The sequence below is a fragment of the Columba livia genome, chromosome 12 (assembly GCF_036013475.1).
Source record: "Columba livia isolate bColLiv1 breed racing homer chromosome 12, bColLiv1.pat.W.v2, whole genome shotgun sequence".
Classification (NCBI taxonomy): Eukaryota; Metazoa; Chordata; class Aves; order Columbiformes; family Columbidae; genus Columba; species Columba livia.
Window position 1 is genome coordinate 667,984 of NC_088613.1, and position 12,557 is coordinate 680,540.

Genomic DNA, 12,557 nt, shown 5'->3' on the forward strand with positions numbered 1-12,557 from the left:
TGGGGAAAGGAGCTATTTTTATTTCACTTCATATTCTGACCTGAGTGCATTTCTGCTGGCACAAAACAAATTCCACGTGGAAGATAATTAACATGGCACAAGGGCTGTGCCAGGAACTACACAAACAAAGCAAAGGAACGAGGCCATTGCCCTGAAGATGCCTTGGAGCAGGAAAACCTTCGCTGACAAGAAAAACCACCATCAGCAGTTTATAAAGGCGTTTGTCCTGCCTTGTGGCAGGAGAGTGACGGAAAGAAGCCACACTCCGAGGGCTATTTTAAGCATCCCTGCAGATACAGGGGATCACAGGCACGGTTCAGCAGCCCCGCTCTGTACAGACGAGCCCCACACACACCGCATGGCCCTGCGGCGCTCCTGGGGGTGAGACAGCGGCCCTTCCCGGGGACGGCGGATCCTGCCGCACACGCCCCCACCACCGCACCTGCGGAAGGACAAGCAGCAGATAGGAGAAGGCATTTTCTAACAGCATGAACCAATATTTATTGTAATGAAATGGAGAGATTGATATCAGGAAGGGTAATAATAATAATAATAATTATAATAATAATAAACCCAAGTGTAAACTTATTATTTGTATGTATGGTCCAGGATGAAAAAACCCATCCCCAAACAGAGCCTTTGTTGATTTCTTTTACTTCGTAGAAACAGATTCCTCTGATATTCTCCCTTAGATTTTCCCAAGCACCCTGCTGAGATTTGATGTTTGCCTTGCATCACGAATATTGAGCATGACATGGAAACATCACTTCTGTGGCAGCTGAGGGCGACACCGAGTGAGGGATGCCGGGGGCACGGAGCGGGATCTCGGGGAGGACGGGGAGAGCCAGCGGCAGGAGCCAGGCAGCCTCGGGTACTGTGAGGGGATGGGACTGAGGGTCAGTGTCACTGTCACTGCACCAGGTCCCTGAGCTCCTGCTCCCCAAATTCCTGCTCTTGTCACCTGCCTGCAGAGGGAGAGCAGGGACCGGGCAGGCAGGAGATGCTGGCTTAACAAGGCAAGCATTAGCGAGAGTGGAAAGCTTTCTGATTAATCAATAAGTTAAATCGCCGTTCATTAACTCTCTCCAACTCGTCTGTCTGTAACGGCAGCCATTAACTAATTGATTCTTCTGGGTACTGTACCTGGGTCTCCGTGGGTGCTGTCTGCAGTGACTCCTGTTGCCTGTCCTGTTCAGACCCATCCAGCCGTCTCCAGCCCCTCCAGCAGCACTTCTGAAAATAAACAGGATTTTGGCATCAGGAACCTCACAGCTCATCCAGGCTGGGACCTGGGTCTGACTCCCGGAACACGCTGATAAATGGTATTTTCGGATCATTCGGTGAGCCTCACCGCACCGAGTCACTAGCACACCCTCCATCACTGCACCCCCGGGTTTGGGGGTTTCCCACCTCCCCCTGTCCTGGCTTCTCTCCTCTCCAATCTCCCAAACCCACCACCTGGACCTGCTCTTCATGGTGGCGTTTTGTCCTTCACATTTTTCATCCCACTTCAATTTACTCTTCTGCAATGGTATAAAGCTCCAAAGTTCGCTCATTCAAAGAACTTGAAGCTTTCCTCTCTTTCTCTAAGAATAATTACAGCTTCAAACTCCTGCAGTAACTTTCCTCAATGATTGTGATCCTGCTCAGGAACTTCTTGAGGGTGAAATGCCTCCCTGCCTTTCTTGCATCAGGCCAGGTCCTCACTCCACTGGCAGTCACAGCTGAAAGCTTCATAAAGCCAGGTTAATCTGATTAAAAACCCGCAGTGCGAAGAGAAGGGGGATTTTATTGTCTTGCAAGCATTCCAGCTCATGTGCAGCTTACAAGTGAAAAGGGTTATTTTCCTGCAATCTTGAAGAGGTTCTGAAAGTCAAATGCTTTATTCCTGCTCACACATCACCATTAAAGTGCCAATTTCTTGCTCATCTCCTGAGTCACAGCTTCCCTGGGCCAGGCAGGATTGTGGCAGGAGGTAAATGCTTCCAGAATGTGAGAGTTTACCCGGGAGCTTCTGCACCAGAAGCTGATAGAGGAAGATGTGCAACACATCAGCATCACGGCATCATCTCCTCCAGATGCTCTTCAGGGAAGAGTTGGCATTTATGTTTGTTACTGAAGACGATGCCACTGATCCGTATGAGGCACACCTCTATTGGGTTAGAAATCTCCATCACTATGTGGTCTTTTTTTCGTATCATTGCACATATCACTCAGAGCTGTCCCCCGGGCTGACCATGAGTCCCACAGCACCCAGCGCCACCGCCGGCCAGCCAAGCTTTGAAAATCCAGCATGTCCCAAGGCAGCTGCTGGTTTCCCCAGTAACTGGAGTGGCCCCCGAGCCCTGCCCGGGGAAGGAACTGTGAATGGAGTGAGCCCGTGGGACAGATGGAAAAGGGGATGAGGAAGAGATGGAACAGGGGATGAAGAGATGAAACAGGGGATGAAGAGATGGAAAAGGGGATGAGGAAGAGATGGAACAGGGGATGAAGAGATGGAAAAGGGGATGAAGAGATGGAAAAGGTGACGGAGACGACTGGTCACAGAAATGAAATCCGAAGGGCCAGAACAGACAGACTTGGAGCACCTGGAGCAAGATGCTTTTTGCTTTCACAAGGGTGAATCTGAACTGCACGTTTTTCTCATCCAGACACTAAAAGAACCCTGGAATGAATCGACTGATATTTGCAGAGACAGTGAGACTATAACATGACAAACTGCTTGTTTCTCTCCCTCTTTCTGCAAAATGAACCCCGTACTCAGTGAACTCTCCCCAGAGGATGAACCATGGAGCCGTGTGGGTTGGGTTGTTGGGGCTGCACAGCCGCACACGGTTTGTGCTGTGAACATGGACCCACACGCTGTTTCTGGTGAAGAGAGGATGAAATTTGTATCATCCCATGAACAATTCTCTTATCTGTGTTGTCTGCGCAGCATCTAATGAACTAATGAAATATGCAACAATTCAGCTATAGAACAGACCTCACTTTTAAATTAGCACTAATTAGAGATAATTATCTTGGCTGGTTTGATGTTTCTATGTAATGAGCCGGGGTTTTCTTTTGTTAAGGACTGGTGTGGTCAAATATATGAGCGCACACTGAATTTCCACAAGTGCATTTTGTTCCTGGTTTATTTTACCATCTCCAGGAGGTCTGCTCTCCCTTTTGCTGCTGTTTCATCTGGCTGCTTGTCGAGGCCACTTCTGGATGGTGGGGAGGGATGTGCTGTAGCCTCCAGGTAAAGCATCACAGCCCCTGCAGCTCCTGCCCTCCCATCCCTCCTCTTGCTGCCCCCAAACGCGGCTCTGGGCAGGGGGCAGGACGGGTACAGAGCTCCTGCTGGCAGCGGGTGCTTGAGCATCAGCCATGGCGCAGGTGTCAAAACCTCCCCGTCCCCATCCCTCTCCTTTTCCTGAGCAGAAGGACCGAGGACAACCCGGCAGAGCGGGATGGAGCAACCAGCAAACCTGCTGCGTGACTCCTGCTCCGAACACGAATGTATTGAACGCTCCTGGAGCTCTCATCTGTCCTCCTATCTCATAGGTGGTGCAGCCCCTTTGTGTAGCCATCTGCCATGTCTCAGGTGCTCTGTCTGTCTGTCTGTCTGTGTGCTGTCTCTGAACACCCCGTCACTGCTGTCTGTACAGTTATCACAGCACGACGCTATCTCTGCATCTCTTACCCGGGTTTTGTAGAGCACTGAACGTCGCAGTATCAAAGCAATCAATCACATGCAGCCAGATTACCTTTCCTATCCTATAATCAGTAATTTGCCACGGATCCCTCATTTTTCAAGGGAATTTTAACCGCCCGGCTGGTGACAAGCTGCCAGGGCAAAATGCTGTGATGTGTGATAAAATTACACATCCCTCTGCTGCAGAGCGAGACATCCTTTCTTCCATCCTTCCTTCCATCCTTCCTTCCCTCCTTCCTTCCATCCTTCCTTCCCGCTCGTCCTCCTGTGAGCGGGGAGCTCGGGGGGCACAGGGGACGTGGAGCAGGATGTCCTGGCATTGCGGGGCCACCTCCTCAGCCTCTGACCACTGCCTAAACCCTGCAAGCAATTCTGCCAGCACCCAGTTTACGGACCCGCAATGGGAAAAAGCGAAAAGTGCTCTTTGTGTCTCATTAGTGGAGAAGAGGCTTGAGTCATAAAACCACTTGTGTCTATTGCTGGGCCGCAGAATGGCATGTCACCCCCCAGGCCCCCCTGCTGTGACACGGCCAGGCTGAGCCTCGGCCGGGTCTGCGTGTCCCTCCCACCCCGGCGTGGGGGGAGCAGCTGACAGTGTGCGCTTTCCCCTCGTTTAATTGCAGCGATGCCGCGCGGTCCCCTGGCACCAGCGGTGGCAGGCAGCCAAGGTAATTATGGCTGAACCGTCCGCTCCGAGTCCCCAAGGAGTCTTTACGAATCATCGGGTACCGGCTGTAGTTCAGGAGAGCGCGGTCTTCGGGGAGCCGCTGTAATTACCGAGATGCTAAAGCCCTCGCGGGCAGCACTTGGTCCTGTGTCCCCTCGCTGCCTTGTCACTGGGGAGGGCTGGCAGGCAGGGACAGCTCCCCCGCCCTCGTGCTGCCAGCGTGGGGACGGGCACAAGGTGCCCAGCACCGGTGCTGCCCCCGGGCAGAGGATGGGAGGCAGTGGGGGCAGGGGGCTGCTGTCACCCCAAAGCCACAAAAACAGCGGGAGGGCGCTGGGCTGGGAAGGAGCAGAGAGGAGGGGGCTCGACCGCACACCACCTCGCACCCCACCAGCACCACAACACCCCCACACTCCTTTAACAGCGATTATTTCCCCTTACCATTTATTATGATTAACACTTGGAGGTTGTGTCGGATCAAGCACTGGCTGCTGTTAAACATTTTTATAAACACACACATAGATATATAAGGAGCATACGTAGATATTTCCCCAACACCACCACCTCCCAGACTTTCTTTCTAGCCCAGTATGGGCCCAAAACAGAACCAGTGCTCAGGGGGGACAGAAGCTGCTCGTTTGTGGCTGATGGGAAGAGCATAAAGCTGAGGGGCTGGTTTCTCTGCTGGTAAAATGGAGCCGGTGGAGCTAAAGGTAATTTCTATCCACTGGCCCTTCCTCTTGTGTCAGCCTGGTCCCAGGTTCCCCAAGGCAAGGAAAGGTCTCATAAATCCCCCGAGCTGACAGAGGGCTGTTAGGCTTCGTCGGATCCTGCAGAAACGGAATGTGCCATCTACAGTAGCGCCACGTACCCCGTGGCGACAGAAAAACGATCTTGGCTGGATTTCCACGAAACCGCTCAGAGAGTGATTCGGGGATCCCGTGCCCATCGTAGGGTGCTGGGGGCAGCCGGGGCTCTGCAGGGCAGCTGGGAAGGAGAAGCGGGATTTGCAGCCTCTATGCACACCAGGAAGGGGGGAGGTTTGGCTGGGGGAGCTGCAGGAACCCCTGGGACAGCCTCCTTGGCAGCAGCCAGTGCAAGGCAAAGCTGGTTGCCATGTATCTATCTCAACCCCAAACCTCAGCGCTCTCGTTCAGGAGACCACAGCAACATGAGACGCGAGAGCATCCGAGCCCCGAGGCGCCTTATGGGAAGCACAAGCACTTAGGAGAGGAACACGGCCCTGCGGGGTAAAGCAAAGCCAAGCGGAAAGGCTGGGGCTGCTCAGAGGCTGCGCACAAAGCCAGTTGTTCCTGCCCCTTTATGCATCTCAGACAAATAGCAGAGACACAAGGCTTGGGGCGGGCTGGCCTGCTCTTCCTCAGGTGTGGGTGGGAGGAAGGCCGACGGCCTCATGGACACGCAGGTGTCAGGCAGCGTTCTCACTGCCAGCAGGTCAGAAGCATCACCAAAACTCAGGCTGCACAGCAGCTTCTTCCTTCTGCTCTTTCTGCCACTGCAGCCATCCCACCCACCACCTCCGCTGTGTCCCCTGTCACACAGAGCAGGGTTTGCAAGAACAGGTGTCTGAAAGCACCAAAATGCAGCAATTCCTACATCCCCTGGGGCTGCACACCCCCCTCTCCCTGCCTGCCCCCCCATAACTGGGGGAAACCTGGATGTGCCATGAGCTCTGAGCAGCTCTAAGTCCCCTGTGTGGAGCCACCACAGACTCGCTTGGCTGGGGGGAGCCGGGGAAGATGGAAATGGGAATGGCTGGGGATGGGACACCAACCCTCCGTTTCTTTCAGTGCACGAGCTTTACACCACAATGAGTCCCCACAGTGTGACTGATTCCCATGGACATATTCTCCCAGCTCTTTGTGGTCACCGCCATCTCCTCCCTGCCACCCCAGCAGCCCCTCACCGCCGTGTCGGGGCGGTTCCGGGGCACAGCAGGGCTCCAGGAGCCACCCGCCTGCTTTTCCCTCCTCAGATCAAAGCTACAAGTGTCACCCGCAGCCATAACTGGTAGCAAATTGGCGCTGGTTTGTGTACAGAACGGCTGTCTTGTACTGGCGTTCAGCACCGACAGGCCCCGTGTTGGGATTTGCATTTCAGAAGGAACCTGCAGCCGGGTGCAATGTTGCACGTCTCTGCTCGTCACATCTGCATCCCGCTCGCAGCGCCGAGCATCGTCCCCACCCTCCCTGCCTGCTGGGCTGTTTGTCCGTGCGCTGTGTCGGTGTCTTGTTGTCCCCTCGCCCCACTCTGCCCGTGCCATCGAGCAGCAACAGGAGACAAGTGACCCCTCCTTGGCTTTACAGAGACTTGCAGGGGCTTAACTCCCTGGGTGCATCTTTGATAGCAGGTGATAGGAACTAAACGTGACACAGTGCCTTCATCCCAGCACCTGCAGGTCCTGTTCCAGGGCTGGCAAAGCAATAAGCCATGCTGAGCAATGAAAATCCCATCCCAAAGCTTTACTGAAGGAAAATAATCAAAGACCAAACTTAGGGATGTGTCTTTCCTCGTCTTGCTGCTTTTTCCACGAGGGAAGATTCCTAGAGGCTTTGGTGGCCCCAGAAAATGTCCCTGCTGCCCACCTGCCCCAGCAGTTCTTGCTGCATGCAGGACAATCCTGCCCAGTGCTACATGCTCATCCTGCCCAGTGCTGCATGCTTACCCTGCCCAGGGCTGGGTGCTCATCCTGCCCGGTGCTGCATGCCTACCCTGCCCAGCGCTGGGTGCTCATCCTGCCCAGGGCTGGGTGCTCATCCTGCCCAGGGCTGGGTGCTCACCCCGCACGGCCCCGGCGGTGCCAGGGCAGCAGCTGCGGAGCCAGGCTCGCACATCCTCTCCCTGCGCTGGGGCTCTGTAAACAAGCCTGTGCTCCGAGGAGAACTGGCAGCTCTCCCGCTTCCAGTAAACAAGCCGTCAGCTCACCGCATGCCCCCGCCACACACGCTCCGCGCTGCATCCATCTTCCCTGATCGCTTGGCACATTTTCTCCCAGCCAAGGGGAGATTTGATTTTGTGGAAGGAGAGGAAGAGGTTTTCTTAGGTGATTGTACTCCAAATAGAAACCTTCCCTTTGAGCTGGGCCATCCAGGAGAATAATCTCACTCCCCCAGCCCTGCCTGGAGCAGCACAGCAATGTTATCCAGCAGTTTCCCTTGGCGTCAAAGCTGAAAGCAGGCACATCACCCAGAGTTACCACCGTCACAGCAGCATGGATATTCACCTCTCGCAGAGTGATAGGAAGTGGAATTGATTGCAAGAGATCAGACACCGCAACTCTCATTAACTTCTGCTAACACCTGAGCACCTGACAGACACTCGCCTTTTTGGATTATCTCCTGCACATTTCCAGCCCGCAATCCTGGGGCCACCCCAGCCCCTGTTCAGGTCACAACACACAGCGTTACGGTGCACAGCGCAGACCCGTCTGCAGCAGGTTCCCACTGGTGCAGCCAGCGCCCGGAGCGTGTCTGAGCAACGCTGCAGATCCGCTCCATGTCCTTCTTCCCCCACCCCGCTTGCCTTTACACAGAGAAGGAGGATGCTCGGCCCCCCTCAGGAAATGTCTCCCTCTGAGCAGCTGGGAAAGCTGAGGCACAGGCAGCCCGGCTGTCCTTCAGGTGATGACGATGATGTTGGGCTGAACTTGCATGCAGCTGATGGAGGATTCTTAAGGCCTGACCTTTCTGGACTCACCAGAGCCTCTGATGTTCTGAAGCAATGGGTAAAACACCTGCCGACACCCGTGCACGTGGGCAGCGCTGCCTTCCGCACCAACCCCCTGCTGCAGACCCTCCGGGCTGGCCGTGAGCCCCCGCATCCCTCCCAGCCTACCCCAAAACATGGGCAGGAGCTCAGCGCTGCAGAACCCAATGGAGAGGAGCTTCATAGCACAGAGGAGGCAGGAGCAGAGCAGGACACGGGGAGCGTGGGCTGGGTTTGCAGGGAAGGGCCTGGGCAGAGCATCACTGCTCCAACCCCAGCACAGGGCTGCTGATGGGGGCTATTTCCAGGTGACCAGGGCTATTTCCAGCTCTGCCAGCTCTCTCCTGCCTTGCTCCGAAAGCGGTGACACAACCTTTGGAGAAGGTGGCAGGTGCTCTTTAATCTCACCAATTGACAGCTTTGCTGACAAGAAGCTTTTTTCCCTCCAACCCTTTTGTCTTGCCTTTGTTCTGGTGGGGTTTGATATCCCTGTCCCCGCTGTCACAGCCGCTCCAGGCTGCTCTCCACCTGCCCTGTCACAGCCTCGTTTAGAGGAGCGGCAGCAGGTTAACCTCGTTAAGAGCCTCACATATCCCTTCTCTCCCAGCTCCGTTGTCCTCTGAAGCCAGGTTGTGATTACAGGGCAGCCGTGGGAGCAGAACTAACCCAGCCTGCGCAGGGAAGGTGCTCTGTGCAGCCAGCGCATCCCTCCGGGCACGGATCACCCAAAGCTGCTGCTTCCACCCATCCTCCCTCCGACTGCACCAGAGAAATCAGCTTGGAAATAAGAGAATTGCCCCACTTTTCATTGCCTATTTTTTTCCCCTTTCACTCCCCACACATGCTGCTGTTACTAATTCAGCAAACAAACAAACTTCCCCGGAGCTGCACCCTCCTGTCCACAACCAAAAGCAAAGCTGTAGTGCAAAGCTTTGCTGTAGATGGAGCTGGGCACGAGTTCCCCATGTCACCTGGAGCACGGGGAGGGACAGCGAGCAGCTCCAGGCAGGGTGGAGGAGCTGAGGCTGTGGGAACCAGCACCAGCCCAGGGCCCCAGGGGTCAGGATTGGGGCACACTGGAAGAGGAAGAAAGCAAGAAAAGAAGAAGGTGCTGGAATACCATAAGAGAGCAATGTATTTTCATTATCCTTACCTACAGATGCCTGCTTTTAAGAAGAAAGCAGCAAATTAGTGTCTTTTAAACAACAGCAGAGGAGACACAGCAAGTAAGTTCCTCTTCCCTTGCTCACAACATCTGTCTGAGATCGCCCTGCTAATTTCAAGTTACTACAAACTGCTTTAATTCCCTGCCAGAGCTCTCAAAAAAAATATTTTAAACCACAGGCTAGCCAGCTCCACAGCCTTAAATTAAACATGTAAGTGAGCAATGAGAACAGGAGTTAACAAGAAAGAAAGGTCAGGCTGTGTTTCACAACGCACACACATGCCTGCCCCGCAGGAAGGAAGATGGGGAGACAGTCCCCTCCGTGGCAGCGTCCCCCACATGCCCAGCCCCCCGGGGGAAGGGACATGAGACCACATGGGGAATAAATGGTGCAAAGCCCACATCCCCCAGCACAGCACCTGGTTTGATCTGGAGGTAGCACAGAGCTGCAGTAATGCCAAGGACAGCGCTCGGGGGGACAGGAACCCCGATGAAGTGGAGTCTGGTGGAGTGTAGGTCCAGATGTTCTCCAAGTGTGCTGGTTCACCAGGGTGGCTGAGAAGCAGGACAAAAAGCAGGGGAGTGACCAAAGTTTGGCAGCAAATGCACCTGCAGAAACATTCGCCTGGTCCCTACTCTTTCTCATCTGTTTTGGAAACAAAGGCTGAAAAGCACAGGGGGGCTCAAAGCTCCTGTAAATCAGCATCATTGACTAGAGTAAATTTACACTGATTTATGCCTGTGAAAGACCTGCCTGGAGAGGAAAAGCTGTGCTTCTGTCTCTGGACAGGAGCAAGTTGAAGAAAAGCACAACCAGAAAAGCCAGGGTGGAACAACCAATTCTCCCAAGATCTCCCTCCTCATCCTTCCCATTGTGTTCTGGACACAGAGCTCCTGGGCAGAGCCACCCCTTGCTGTCTCCACGGTGGCAGCAGCTCAGAGGCCCCCAAGCAAAATGCCCCCTCCCCTCCACACAGCCCACGTCCCTTCCTATAGCTGCGATCTGAGGCTTAAATAAATACGTCACTATGTAAATAAATACAAAGTGTGTAGCTTGAGAGGCAGGTTAATGGCTGGGGAAGCAGGGCTTGACCTTGGTGACATTTCAAATTAGTTCTGCTGTGCAGGGATGGGGCTTTGAAGAGATTTGTGCTTGGGCTGGATGTGGAAAGAAACATTAAAATTCATCATGTGAAGAGGCTCTTCAGAGCTTCCTTCCTCCTGGGGAGAGACCTTCGGCATCCTGGGGTGAACGTTCAAGCCGAGGAGATGCTGGGGAAGGTGGGTACCAGGGATGCTGGGAAAGGTGGGTACCAGGGGATGCTGAAGAAGGTGGGTACCAGGGGATGCTGGGGAAGGTGGGCAGCCAGATCCTCTCCTGCTTCAGGTGGGTCACTCAGGCATTGGGGCAAATACGTGATATATCCACAAATGTACATTATATAAAGATATGCTTGCATGTGTGTCTCATATAGATACAGACATATGCATGCACAGAGATAAAATTCCTTAGAAACGGACAGAGAATGTATTACTAGTGCTTAATACATGCACTGAAAGGCAAGTAGATGGCAGAAAAGAATACATTACAAGAACAAAAGGGGTCACTTGTACAGGTCTAACTCAGCCCTCTTGTAAGCGTGTGTCATGATACAGGTTTTAACTGCCCGAACCCAGGCTGGCCTTCCCGCGGGATCACATCTCCGGCACCGGGCAGCCTCCTGCCCGGGCAGGCTTCAGCTCTCAAGCGTGAGGCGCATTAATTCCTTGGTGAATTGATACAACATTTTTTAATGCAGAGGAAAAAATAACGTTTCCTGCTCACCATCACAGACAAGGCCCATTGCTCCGTCCGCGGGGGAGAGCTGTCTGTCTGTCCCGAACGGCTGCGCAGGGAGGAGCGGCGGGAGCCGAGGGGTGCGGGGATGGGCTGAGGAGATGGGTGTGCAGAACTTTGGCGGGTGCAGCGACTTGGTCTGCTGACAGCTCTGCAAGACCTTTGCCACTCCACCCAAACAGGGATTATTTCATCCTCTCTGAATGACTTAAGCACTAATAAAAGGCATTAAAAATTAATTTTCCACACTGTCTGTTGGCATTTCTTCCATCCCTGGAACACGCTCAACAAGCAGAACTGATAAGCAAAACCCAGACGACGTCCTCCATGCTCATGCCCCCCCGCGCAGGCACGCTCCCCCAGCCCAGCGCTCGGCATTAGGGGGCAGCTGCGCAATTACTAACATTCCATCTTTCTCCTTTAAAAGAAGAAGGAAAGATTTCACTGGCAGCTCGGTGATTTGCTCCGGGTGTCAGGCCTGCTCCTCCTTCTCCTCATGGCAAATAACATCTGCAAAAGAAACTTATCCACACGCACAGGCTGCGTTGGGTACAAGTGTCCTCTGCCATCCCACGCGACTCTGCTGCATCTCCACAGGGCTGGGGGGTCTCTGGGCCGGGGGGCACAGCACGGCAAAGGGAGCAGGAGCTGTGGGGATCACAGAGGGGCACGCAGGGGGTTGTTAGGGACGATGGCAGCTCCTCCTGTGGATCAGGACGTGTCCAGAAAAAACATTTTGAGCAGGATTTCTCCCAAACTGGGGATGAGCAAGCTGAGACTGGGGGTCGCGGCCAGCGTTTGGGGTCCCAGTGCCCCAGAGCCCCACTCAGGGCAAGGTGGGCTGGAGGGAGATCCGGCAGAAGGACCATCAGAACGTAGAAGACAACGTGCAGACCCCAAAGTGACCTTGCAAAGCAGCCCCAGTGAAACACCCCAGCCTGTGCATGGGGCTGCTGGGGCGCCTGTTCCTGCAGACACAGGACACCAGGCCGGGGAAGGCACCGGTGCCTCATTCCCAGCCAGCACCGCTGCTGCGCCTGCCTCGTTCGCCTCGGATCTACCCAATTACAGCTAATTAGCTTTTCTGCCATAAAACCCTAAGGAGACAATGGAGAAAAGCCTCCTGCTTTTGACAGTAATGAAGTTAAATAGATATTTATTTATCCTTTTATTAGACAAACCAATTATAATTTTACGCTTGAAATGGCTAATTTTTAAATGTGATGTCGAAGCATATGTATATACCAACGTAATATACAGCCAGACCTGGCCTGTAACAATCCTGCCTCATTAACAGCATGGCTAAGCTAGTATTTAAATATACTCTAATGCACCCATTCATAAAATGATAATTAAAAATATGCTGAAATGCAGCTATTAAGACAGAGATCCGGGTTATTTATAGGCTCTGGTTTTAGTTGCGAATGATAAAACCCTGAGTAATTGCTCGGGCTGGTGAAGTTGA

At 53.6% G+C, this 12,557-nt stretch overlaps 1 long non-coding RNA gene across 1 annotated transcript; it reads right to left on the reverse strand.

Moving 5' to 3' along the window:
* Positions 1-10,155, reverse strand: LOC135580684 (uncharacterized). Its single transcript, XR_010475591.1, has 3 exons — positions 9,675-10,155; positions 1,144-1,233; positions 1-442 (listed from the first exon to the last, which is right to left on the reverse strand). It is a non-coding gene; the product is annotated as an uncharacterized LOC135580684 (long non-coding RNA).
* Between the last annotated feature and the right edge of the window lie 2,402 nt (positions 10,156-12,557).